This window comes from Peromyscus leucopus, chromosome 5 (genome assembly GCF_004664715.2).
Source record: "Peromyscus leucopus breed LL Stock chromosome 5, UCI_PerLeu_2.1, whole genome shotgun sequence".
Taxonomy (NCBI): Eukaryota; Metazoa; Chordata; class Mammalia; order Rodentia; family Cricetidae; genus Peromyscus; species Peromyscus leucopus.
This window is the reverse complement of record NC_051067.1, coordinates 135,682,673-135,695,994: the sequence shown is the minus strand read 5'-3', so window position 1 is coordinate 135,695,994 and position 13,322 is coordinate 135,682,673. Positions and strand designations below refer to the sequence as shown.

General features: G+C 41.6%; 1 long non-coding RNA gene across 1 annotated transcript; it reads right to left on the bottom strand.

Annotated features, from left to right (window-relative positions):
• Nucleotides 1-7,512: 7,512 nt before the first annotated feature.
• LOC119087979 lies at nucleotides 7,513-9,636 on the bottom strand. Its single transcript, XR_005091526.1, has 2 exons — nucleotides 9,404-9,636; nucleotides 7,513-7,901 (listed from the first exon to the last, which is right to left on the bottom strand). It is a non-coding gene; the product is annotated as an uncharacterized LOC119087979 (long non-coding RNA).
• Nucleotides 9,637-13,322: the final 3,686 nt, after the last annotated feature.

The following is a 13,322-nucleotide window of genomic DNA, read 5'->3' as shown; positions in this document are numbered from 1 at the left end:
TGTTTTTGATCTTAGCCATTCTAACAGGTGTAAGGTGGTATCTCAGAGTCGTTTTGATTTGCAGTTCTCTGATGATTAAGGATGTTGAGCATTTCTTTAAATGTCTTTCAGCCATTTGTAGTTCTTGTTTTGTGCATAACTCACCTTTTTATAATAATCAAAATGGAGGATACTCATCCCTTGGAGACCTGCCCAGCATCCTGATGTCATCTTATGTTAAAGCCCCCTTAGGAGGGAAAAAAAAACCCTCTACTCTCCCCTCTCACCAAAGGTAGCACCTCTCTCCTCTCTCTCTCTCTCTCTCTCTCTCTCTCTCTCTCTCTCTCTCTCTCTCTCTCTCTCATACACACACACACACACACACACACACACACACACACACACTTACTCTTTCTTTTCTTCCCTCCATTTTTCTCCCCTCTCCCCAAACCCCAAAATAAACTTGCCACATGGACATCGCTGTGTGAGTAATTTTCTACTTTCTGCCATGCCCACATGGCATGTCTCACCTGCCTCGGGGTACCTTGGCTCCAAAACACCAAGGCTTCCTACACACTGTATCATTACACCAGTTCCTCTGCACCCTGGGACTGATGGGAGTCCACAGGGGGTATCACTGGGAGATATGCAGGAGTCTAATAAAAATACTAAGCTAATAGGTATATACCCTGAGGACCTGGTGCAGACCCATGCAGGCCCTGCACTTGCTGCTTCAGTCTCTGGGAGCTCATATGTGTCTTGCTTACTTGATTCAGAGAGCCTCATTCTCCTGGTGTCCTCCATCCCCTCTGGCTCTTACAATAGGTCTGTTTGCTCTTCTGTGGGATTCCCTGAGCTCTGAGGGGAGGTATTTAATGGAGAACTCCAATTTAGACCCTCTCACTGCATAATGTTTGGCTGTGGATTTCTGCGTCTGTTCCCATCTGCTGCTGGAGGAAGCCTCTTTGACAATTAAAAAAATCAATAAAAATGATTCCTAATGATATTCTGCTTGACTCACAGATCACTGCCTTATCCAACCCTTGGTCTGACATAAATGATTAGACTCTGAAAAGGGGGCAAGTTAGAGGAGGCTCACAAGAGCCTGTCTTCCATTGAAGGCAGGTTTTAAACAGTACTTCAAGCTTCTAGTGCATGGTTAGTAGTGGATGCTGCTCACATCAGCTTGACACCTGGAACTACAGCTGTCTGTGTATGGGGCCTTCTCTGCTATCAGGTGTGGTGGTCTGAATAAGAATGACCCCCCGGGGCTGGAGAGGTGGCTCAGTGGTTAAGAGCACTGGCTGCTCTTCTAGAGGTCCTGAGTTCAATTCCCAGTAACCATATGGTGGCTCACAACCATCTGTAATGAGATCTGGTGCCCTCTTCTGGTGTGCAGGCAATCCAGGCAGAACACTGTAAATAGAATAAATAAAAAAAAAATATTAAAAAAAAAAAGAATGACCTCCATAGGCTCACATATTTGAATGCTTAGGGAGTAGCATTAGGAGGAGTAGGTCTGCCATTGTTGGGGTAAATGTGGCCTTGTTGGAGGAAGTGTGTCACTAGGGGTGGGCTTTGAGGTTTCAAAAGCCCAAGCCAGGCCCAGTGGCTCTTTCACACTCTTCCTGTTGCCTGCTGATGCAGATGTAGAACTCTCAGCTACCTCTCCATGCTTCCTGCCATTGATAATGAACTCAACCTCTAAATGTAAGCAAGCCCCAATTAAATGCTTTCTTTTATAAGAGTTGCCATGGTAGAGGTGTGGGTGAACCAGCCTCAAAGGTGTAAGCACGGTAGAGTTGTCCCCATGTGGTGGCGTGGGCGGGGGAGAGATTCCCTTCCCCATCTCCACTCCCACCCATCAACGCCTGAGGCAGATGAGCGAGCTGACCCCCGAGGTCATAAGAGCAGGAGAACTGACCCTGCTCCTCATCAGCTGCAGCACTCAGAGAGTGGCTCCTACACCACACCTGGACAGCACCATACGGCTGGCCCTGAAGGTGTAGGTGTGGGGGGACCGACCCTGAGGACAGGAAAGCAGGAGAACCGGCCCCGCCCCTTACTCATGGCTGCAAGGCTTGAACTGGCCAGGTCAATGCAGCTCACCCTGGTGGTGAAGACAAAGGAGAGCAGGCAGGTTGACCAATCCTGCTTCTACCCAGGCCCAGCGACAACACAGAGAAACCCTGTCTCGAAAAACCAAAACCAAAAAATAAAAAAATAAAAAAATAAAAAAGAGGGAGATGTAGGACGCATGGAAGTTCTTTCCCTCGCAGATAAGCCCTAGAGGAACCAGGAATGTTAAACACACAGAGTTGTCTCTTCAAAGGGAGAGATGTATAACCTGTTTTCTTCACAGAAGACTGGGAGCAGATGTAGGTCATAACCTGGTGACCTTTGTGCTATCTGTGTGACTGAGACAACACTGGATCTTCCCCCAAACCCATATCATGAGTTCAGTTTTCTGAGTCAATCTGTAGAACCTATCTTTATGGAAGACGTCACAATCAGTACAAAGTTCAGTAAGACTACTCTAAATGGACATTTAAAACTTGAGATTAAAATTTAGTTTTATATGTTTTCTCATTGGAAAAAAAAAAGCCTATGCTTTTTTTTCTTGTTTTTTTTTTTGTTTGTTTTTGTTTTTGTTTTTGTCTATTGTCTTTTTGAGACAGGGTTTCTCTGTGTAGCTTTGTGCCTTTCCTGGAACTTACTTGGTAGTCCAGGCTGGCCTCGAACTCACAAAGATCCGCCTGGCTCTGCCTCCCGAGTTCTGGGATTAAAGGCATGTGCCACCACTGCCCGGGAAGCCTATGCTTTTTGAAAAGTCAGATGTGGGGCTTGTGAGATAGCTTGGCTGGTAAAATACTTGCCTTGGAAGCATGAGAAGCAGAGTTCATCCTGAGAACCCACATCAACATCCAGGCACGGTTTACACACTTGTAATGCTTGCACCGGGATGGTGGAAACAGGTGGACCAGATCTCTGGTGCTCATTGGCCAGTCTGTCTAGTCTACTTGGTGGGTTCCAGGCCAGGGAGAGACCTTATCTCAAAAAGAAATCATATGATTAATTTCTAAAGATAATGTAAACTATCCTTAGGCTATATATTTTAAAGGGGTTGAGAAAGAAATAGGTGAACATACTTGTCCATGGTGACCATGGATTTTTAATCTATAGATTCATGCATGAACCAAAAACATTTTTAAAAACATGCCTATACCAAATACCTACAGACATCTTTTCTTGTCATTATTTCTTATACAATACCATGTAACAACAATTTACAAAGTATTTGTGAAGAATTGTTCATTTGCAGCAATCTATTAAAAAGATATTGGAGCATACATGTAGGCCCTATACAAACAGTACATTAGTTAGAGCAGTGGTTCTCAACCTTCCTAATGCTGCGATCCTTTAATACAATTCCTCATGTTGTAGTGACCCCCAACCATAATGTTATTTTCATTGCTACTTTATAACTGTAATTTTGCTACAGTTATGAATAGTAATGTAAATATCTGTGTTTTCCAATGGTCTTAGGAGACCTGTTTTCAAAAAGGCGATTCATCCCCCCCCCAGGTTGAGAACTGCTGAGTTAGAGAGATGTGAGTGTCTTCAGGCTTTGATGTTTCTGAAGATCCTGGAACCCATCCAGGTGATACTGGAGGACAGTTGTACTCAAGAGTACTAACATCACAGAATATTAGGCGTATCAATACAAAACACCGTGTCCTGTTTTCTACAGTATCCAAGAAAGGGGAACATACAGTTCCAAGAGCATGCCCTGTGCATTCACAAGAGGAAAATGCTGCTCCTGTGAGAGGCAAATCATCACAGGAGTGGCAGCGTTTGTCCAAGATCATAAGGCTGTACAGAAATAATAGAAAAGAACAGTGGAAGGATAGAGAAACCTCATTTCCCCAGCTCCATGGCTGTGGCACACATGGCAAGTCTCAGTCTTGCTGATGGCACAGTTAACTTGCTAGCCTGCTTCTGATACAGTACTGACTATCTGTGTGTCTTCAATGACATCTTCCATTCTAACTGAATAAAGCTTGGAAGCCTGGGAGTATCTCCTCAGCTTTCAGGTCTTGAGGCTACACTGCCGTGCCTCAAGTCCTTGCCTATCTGCTTTAGAAAGAGTTGAAAAAAAACTTTTGAATTAATTAATTTATTATTTTGTTAATTATGATTATTTGTGTGTATGTTTGTGACATGTGTGAGGGTGCATGCATGCCACTGTGTGTGTGTCTGTCTGCATGCACACATGTCTGATTGCCTCCCAAGAAGTCCTCACACATGTCTTGTCTACACACTGTAATTTTCCAAACCATGTGCCTTTCTCATCTTAAATAACTCACCAATTTTGTTTCATGGTGACTCCTCCTGAAATTCTTTTCTACAGTGGAGTCAACAATCCAGCCTTACCTGTCTGAAGTTCCACTCGGGAAGGGAAGTTCCCAGGTTGATGGTAACAGCTGTACTGTTTCCCTACCACCGGACACCACCATAACTGCTGTTGGAATAGTACTGCAATAAACGTGAATGTGCAGATGTTTATACTGTGGAATATGTATCCTCCCATGATGGAACTATGAGGTTTACCCTAGTTTTAATGTGTCGTTGAGCAGATCTTGAGGCTGGTTCCATTTCTCTGCTGTTGTGAATAGAGCAGACATAAACATGGATGTGCAAGTCTCTCTATGCCAGCATATAGAATCCTTTAGATAAATGCCCAGAAGTGCAACAGCTGAGGCTTATAAAAGTTCCAGTTTCAAGTGTTTTTTTTTTGTTTGTTTGTTTTTCGAGACAGGGTTTCTCTATGTAGTTTTGTGCCTTTCCTGGAACTCACTTGATAGCCCAGGCTGGCCTCGAACTCATAGAGATCCACCTGCCTCTGCCTCCCAAGTGCTGGGATTAAAGGCGTGCACCAGTTTCAAGTTTTTTTGAGAACCCAGCTCCAAGAATGTTGTATCACCACGAGGAGTTCCTCTGAGGAGCTTATCTGTCACCGAGCAGACTTTTGAGTGAACCCTGTTTCACCTGACATTCAGCAGCTTTGCAAAGCACTTTTTAAAAACCATGCATTCTTCTAAATTCCCACTAGGTGGTGCTAGATTGGACCGCATCCACCTCTGCCCTCCCTGCCAACTTAACCTTTTTTGGTCCTGTTTGAAAGGCAAGCAAAGGTGTCATTCTCGGATCCCACTCACTCTCCTCATTGCATCACTATTAGTCAGTGAAAAATATCAACTCACCACAAGTCTATGACTAAATTTGGGCAGATTTAAGACTTGGCATCCATTAAATACTTTAGAAAATTTATTTATGTATGCTGAATAATGATGTAAGTAATGGTCTCATATAAATGTTTTAAAGCATACAATCTAACATCTAGGGCTGACCTCCTGGGGAAAACTGAAAATATGTGGACTAGGGTTTGTAAGTCACTGACTTAAAATATGGTATTTTTACAAATTGAGTAATGGTTTAAGTAGCATCTTTTCTTAATTTTAAGATATTCAGCTATAGTAATGCAAAATTATGCACACTAAATTTCCTGCATTGAAGTTACTATAAGGGAAGCTATGATTGATTAGAAGAAAGCAGGCAAATGATTTTTTTTTTTTTTTTTTTTTTTTTTTAGCACTGCACAAGGACATTAGGGTTAGGGTCAGGGTCAGGGTTAGGCTTTACACAAGAATAAAATGCAAGAGCAGAGCATGGGTGTCTGTAACATGATCAGCACACAGTTGATCTTTAGAAAACACACACGAAGGTGACTCAAACATAACGAAGTGGCATGTTTGCAAAACTTTATGTTCTACTATGGGGAAAAGTAAATCCAGTATACATCAGTTTGTAAAGATTTACTCATATGTTTTTGAAGTTGCTTGCCTCAGAAGAGCAGATCATATAGTCCCAAGGAATGCAGATATTTAAAAAACAGAGCAAAACTGTAATGCTTTTACAACAGTAAGAACTCTGTTGTAACAATGCACCTCACAGGGAAGTACTGTAAGAGGAGTAGAGCTCACTTACAAGAAAGCACAGCACATGAGTTCACTAGTGTTGCACTTCTTCAGGACATTAGGGTTAAGGTGAGCATAGCGTTAGGGTTAGAACAGGAAAGCACCATGAGAGAAGAGTGTAAGGATCTGCAACTTTAGCAGTGCGAGGTATCATCTTTAGGAAACACACGTCTGGGTGACTAAAACATCCCACAATGGTGTATTTGTAAAAACCAAGGTATTTCCACTGTAGCCAAAACTAAATCCCAATTACAGCAATGTGGATGGGTTTACTCTTACATCTCTGAAGTTGTTTGCATCAGCAGAGCAGAGCATGCATTGTTAGGTAAAGTGAGTTTTTAAAAAACCGATTGAAAACAGTAGTATGTTTACAACAGCAAGAATTCTGTTGTGACAATGTGCTCACACAGAAGTACATAAGGGAATGGTGATTACTCACAAGAAGGCACAGCCCATGAGTAATACAATAGCAATATAGGTGCACTGGATAACGACATTTGGGTTAGGGTGAGTGTTATGGTTAGGGTTAGAATAAGAAAGAAATATGAGGGAAGAGTATCAGTATCTGCAACTTTAGCAGTACACTGACCTCTTTAGAAACTACAGGCCCAATTGACTAAAACATTGCAAAATGGTGCATTTGCAAAAACCAACGTATTTCTACTGCAGGGAAAACTCAATCTCATTTACAACAAGGTGGTCAATTTTACTCTTGAAACTGTGAAGTTGCTTGCATCAGAAGAGCAATGAGTACATTTCTAAGTAAAATGGGTTTGTTCAGAATAGAGGGCAAACTGCTGTAACTTTTACAATAGCAAGAACTTTGTTAAAGCAATGCACCACTCTGGAAAATACAGCAAGGGAAGTGGTGTTTAGTATAGGAAAGCAGGGCACATGAGCTGATTATTGTAGCATTGCACAATGACATTGGAGTTAGAATCATGGTTAATATTATAACAAAAAGGAACAGGAGAGTAAAGAATGAGTGCCTGTAATGTTAACAGTCCACAGCATCTGCTTTAGCAAACACATGCCCAGATGACTAAAACATTGCACAATGACTTATTTGAAAAACTAATGTACTTTTACCATTGCAAAAACTGGACCCCCATTACAACACAAATGGTCTTACTCTTGTGTCTCTGAAGATGTTTACATCAGAAGAACAGTGCACACATTCCTCAGTAAAGTAGGTTGGTTAAGAACATACTGAAGAATGTGCTTTTACAACAGAATATACTTTGTTAAATCAATTCACTGCACCGAAATTACTGTAAGGGAAATTGTAATTGATTACAAGAAAGCAGGCAAATGATTTTTTTTTTTTTGTAGCACTGCACAAGGACATTAGGCTTAGGTTTAGGGTTAGGGTCAGGGTCAGGGTTAGGGTCAGGGTCAGGGTTAGGCTTTACACAAGAATAAAAAGCAAGAGTAGAGCATGGGTGTCTGTAACACGATCAGCACACAGTTGATCTTTAGAAAACACACACACAGGTGACTAAAACTGTGATATATTTACAAAAATTAATGTTCTTCTACTGTAAGGAAAAGAAAATCCATGATATGCCAGTCTGTAAAGGTTTACTCATATATCTCTAAATTTTGTGTATTTAAGGACAGGTTTATTGGCTGAGAAGTGTTGGAGACTGAACTGGAGGCCTTGCAGGTACCAGGCAAGAGCTGTACCACTGAAGTTTAGCTGTAGCCGCAGGTAGCAGTTTGTGAGAAGATACCAACCAGCCTTCCTGAGAGTTGTTTGCTTGGCACCTGAAGTGTCTATAACATATGTGGGGTGATCTGTCTTGACTGGGATGCTGCAGGAGTAGTTCTTCTTACTCAGTAAATGAAACGCGAAGATCTCTTCTTATGTGGATGTTTTCTGACCTTGAAATGCAGGAAAGGCGTTTTGGGTCCTACTATCTTTGAGATAAGTTGTTACGATATAGTCACACTAGCAAAATTTTATAAAATGCTTTTCCTTTCGACTGAGAGGACTGTTATGCAAGGTGAGCAAGGGCAGAGACTAGTCTAGAAACTGTGAGGCCTCCAGAGTGGTTAGTGTGCCTCTGTGTAAGCCGGGGAGTCTCACCTGTAACCTGTACAGCTGTGTCTTCCTTCAATTCTTGTGGGGCTCATTGATACATAAAGATGCTTGTGCTTTGTGCGCATGATTGGATAGGTAAGTGAGAGAGCTCTCTGTTTTATGGTGTATCTCAGAAATGGGAAGAGGCAAGTAAATTATAATAATCAATTCTGAATAATTTATGTAAAGATGGCCTTTGTAGGAAACGTACTAACTGGGGCCACCCAGCCAAGGCTGTTTTAAATACTTCTTTCAGTTTTGGGCACACACTTGTAATCCTAGCCCTTGGGAAGCTGAGGTTGAAGGATCACTTGATCCCAGGATTTTGAGATCAGGCTAAGCATCATGGTAATATCAACACACAGGCACACATACACACACATTCAAACACTCAACCCCAACACACACACACACACACACACACACACACACACACACACACACACACCGCAGAATTCAATAATTTTAATGTAGGGTGGCCTGGATCTGATCAGTAAGGAAGGCCATTAAGCTGATGAGGTGTGATTGTTCAGACTGAGGTGTGGCTCACTGGTTTTTATTCAGACCTTGGTTCTGCAGCTCTGGGATTTGTAGCCTGTGGTGACTTAACATAAATCTTTGGTGCTAATTTCCCCTTCTCTAAAGTGAAAATAACAGAAGTATTTCCTTTACAGGGACACTTGGGACTTCAGTAAAATGATCTAGGTCGCTGTGCCAGCTGCACAGAAACCAGGCAGAGCCGTCATCAGAGTTCAGAAGCACTCAGAAGAGCTCAAGCATTTCTCTAATTTTAAGAGTGAAGGGAATTTTTTTTCAGTGTCTTTGAGAATCTGAAGCCATGGTTTATTAACTGTTTTTCTTTTTCTTTTAAGTGGGGTTGAGGCTAAGAGTAACACCAGCTTTCAGGAAGAACCTCCAGGCTCTCTGAGATTTATTTCGATGTCACCAACTTTGGATTTGGGGTTACCCTTCTTCCTAAGGTGGGTAAAGTCAGCAGATCATTGTGACAGCAGCTTTTGTCAGCATCACGTGACTGGAGACTAATAAATAGAAGTTTTTTTCCTTGGCATAGTTAATAATCATTTAGAAATGATTTTGATGGGTTATATGAACGAAAAGTATTCTAACAGGTCAGGCCTGATACCAACTCGGGGAGGGTGCATGTTGGGAATGTGCAGGTGGGCGAGACCTTGAAAAGTTGTTAAGTTGATGAAAGGAAATGAAAGCATCTCTGCGTCCTTCAGGAAAAAAAAAAATCTTTTGAAAAGGCCTAGTGTTCGAGCCAAGATATAAAGTGACTCACCTTCTAGGCTGGCTGTCTCAACCTCCAGTTTCCCAGGGGGAGTGGGTTCCTGCCTCAGTGTCTGTTCACGGGCAGCAGAACATTTAGCAGTAGGAAGTAAGGACATGATGGTTTACTCGAGGGATGACAGTTATTTCTCACGAGCAGGTAGGTTCACAGCACCTGCTGAAATGATTCTGCAGTTTTGAGCTGAGATCTGTGAGACCGTGGGTTAACACGTGGGGGGGTAGAGGGCTCCGAAGGGGCGCTCGTTTGGAATTCTGGGGCTGCTTTATTCCCTTTGCTCTGAATCACAAGTGACTGTTTTTTGCCAATGTTCTCCTCCTCACTCTAAATTCTACCCTCAGAACTCCTTAGCTGAAGATTTAGGTGCCTGGGTGTGGGAAGTGGAGAGAGGGTAGTTGTTTCATCTGTCCCGGCAGTATGAGAGGTACTTCCATCTTTGAAAGCTAAGCTTATTCTGTTCCACCCTCATTCCTGGACAAAAACAGGCCTCTTGTCTGGATCTTTTCTTTTAAATGATTTCCATGAACAGGCTTTTATCCAGGCTCTGACATAACTGTCAGAACACACATTTCAGTGCGAGAGTGCTTAAAAGGCTATTGACATTTTTCTGTGGAAAGAAAAGTACTTAAAAAAATCCATCTGTGCATACACAAGTTAATGCTATTTCTTTCTCTCTTTTCTCCCCCCCCTCCCCCCGCTTCTTCCCTTTCCCACCTTATTCCTCATCCTCTTTCTTTTCTCATTCCTTCCCGAGGTAAAGCCACAGTCTGGTACAAGTCTTGTATGTCCCTCACCTCCTAGGAGCTGTCACTTGGATACATGGATGGCTCTGATTAGTTTAGTTTAGATCCATTGATACTGAGTAGGGAGGGAACAAGCTTACTTTTGATCTAATGCCACTGCTGAGTTTCAACAGGCTGCTCCTTTGGAATCTGGGGCTCATTTCTCTGTCTCTCTGCTTGTATCTTGGATATGTGAGCAGAATGAATCATCAGGATGATTAGAGATGCTGGAGACAACAAGAGTGGCATGTAGCATTCTGAGCAGGAGCTCACTTCGCCATGAGTTTATGAGGTGTGAGTGGGGACTCGGTCCATGTCAGGTTGCTGTCCTGTGTAAGCAGAAGGGTTCTGGATAAAGAGGATTTGGATCAGATTAATTGATGGGCATGTGACCACGGAATGATTGATATTTTGGTGAGAGAAGGTTGTATCTGTTAACTGCTCTCATCGTTCTCTCGTCACCTGAGCTGTGGGGATTCTGTTCAAGGGGAAAGAGCACACACAGCCACATCTACGGCCGCAACAGAAGGAACTGCTACTGTGCCTCAGCTTTCTTGTAAGCGACATCTTTCCTTTCTTCACCGTGGTCACGCTGCTTACAGACACGTGTGCCGCCTCCCAAGTCCTAACTATGCTCTGAGTGATGCTTCCAATTTTCCTCCTGTTACTCAGCGCCCCCCAAATTTACTTCCAGTATGCTTTTTAGCAGGTGCTTTATCTCATGAGGTAGAGTTTATAAGTGATTGAAGTCATTAGAACACTTTTTTCATATATCCTCTCGGTTTGATAACTTTTCCTCACTTTCTTATTTCAGATGGAAATAGGCTTCCTTAATAACTATAAACTTTTAAAAAATTTACTTGTTCCAGGATTTTCTAAAAATTTGGTTCACTTAGTGTCATCCTTCTTCTAGGTTTCTTGACTGGCCCTTTGACTTTTCCCCAGGCCTTAATCTTATACTTTAAAATAAAAATAATATGTTATTCATTTGGATATACTTCCTTATATGAAAATTTAGCTTCATTTTTAAAAATAGCTTTAGAGTTCTTTAGTTGCTTGCCATTAATACCTTTGATGTCTTCTAGTTCAGTTCAGTATTTTTTGAGGTTTTCCTCTGGTTAATCTGAAAGTAAGTCAGTGGTGGCCTCTGCATTCTAACAGTTTCGGTGTGGTCAACATTGGTTACAACTCAAGAGATAGATGCTTTGTTGTTTTGAGTGGCTTCCCCAAATTCCCATGCTGTACGTCTAACCCCCAGGAGCATGTATTAGGAGGTGGTGCCTTGGGAGGTGCTTGAGTCTTGGGAGTGTAAAGTGCATGTATAAGAATGTTAATTTTAAGGAAAGTAAAAGGTTCAAAAGAGGGCTTTCCTCTTCACTGCATGAGGACTCAGTGAGAAACAGGGAGCCATCCCTCACACCATTCATCACTCTTAGATCCTAAACTTGCCATCCTCCAGAATGCTGGGAAGTAGATAAATGTTGACATCTGCCTGGTATGTAGTATCGTCTTACAGAGTCTGAACAGACTGAGATGGATGCTTTAGTGGAGATGCATGCTCCATGCCACCGGAGCCCTCAGCTTGTCTTTTCTCATATCTCCTACTGAATGCCTGCCTCTCCAAAAGAAGGAAAAGAAGCTAAAGGTCTCTTGCCGTATTATTTTCATATATATATATATTATTTTATATATGTATATGAGAGGGAAATAATATATATATGTATTATATATATATGAAGGATGGTGAGTTCTGACTGGAATTATAATTTTTTTTACATTAAATGAAGTTTTAAAGAACTATCTTACAATCTATAGATAATAGAAAGCTTTTTCATGTGCCAGTGGTGTAGAGTTAACAGAGCCTTAACGAGTTGGTGATTGTTAGCCTTCCTGTGCACAGAAGGCAGGTGTGATTTCTTTTGACTCAAGGCTAGTCACATTTTTAACTTGTCACTAGCCCATCAAGGGTTATCATTAAATGCCATTTCCTCTTAGAGATTTAGAAACTATGAGTATGTCTTGATTTTTTAATATTGAAATGCTTTCTTTTTTCTTTCTTTCTCTCATTCTTTCTTTTCTTCTTTTTTTGTTTGTTTGGATTTTTGCTGTTGTTGTTTTTGTTTCTTTGAAACAGGATTTCTCTGTGTAGCCCTGGCTGTCCTTGAACTATTTTTGTAGACAGGCAGGCTTTGAACTCACAGGGAATAAAGGTGTACACCACCACCACCACCACCCAGCAAAATGCTTTCTAAAAATGAATAGGCTTTTGTTTCTTATTAGACTTTAGACTATATAATACACTATTTTTAAAAATATAATTGTATATAATAATGGTTTTATTATAACATTTTCATACAGGTGTATAATGTGTTTTGATCATATTCAGTTTCCTTTCCTATGCCTCTCACTTTTTCTGATTTTCCCTCTCCTTTTCCCATCTACCCTTCTGCTCACATTATACCTTTTTAAAGGAATTTTGGTGTTGGTGCATAGAGAACTGGAGCAGATACTTACCATATGCCCTCCTTACTCTCTAGTCATAATTTCTCTGGTTTGTGTGTGTATGTATGTTGGGATTCAGGCATGGTGAGCATGTGCTGGCCTGCTGAATTGCATGAAGTCTCTCCCTTAGTGTACTGTTTTGCATTAGTTAGGCATAATAGTTGTAGCTGAAGGTCCAGTATTTAGTTGTTGTTACCAAGTTAAGTTCATAGCATTTGTTAGAACGGACCTTGTCCAGTACTGTGGGTGGTGATGTGTTCAGTGCAACATGCCCATTATTGTGGCACTATGATGAGCAGTTTCACTTGCTGTATGCCCACGTTCTTCATCTGTGCATACCCATGACCTCCAGCAACCAGTGTGTTTGTACTCTACTGTTTGCTTCTTCCAGGTTGTCATTATTGCATGAAGCCATTCACAGTGGCCCTTATGACTCAGTACTGTGCACGTATGACACTTCTGTGTTTGTCGTTGGTTGGTTGTTTTTATTTTGCATGATATTCTATTTCATGAGGGCTCCACAATTTGTCCATCCATCTTGGTCTCTTCAAAGTTCTGTCAAGGAAGACTGCAGAGATTGTATGCATTTGTGCACAGGTGTTTTGTATGAATTCACATTTCACAATCAT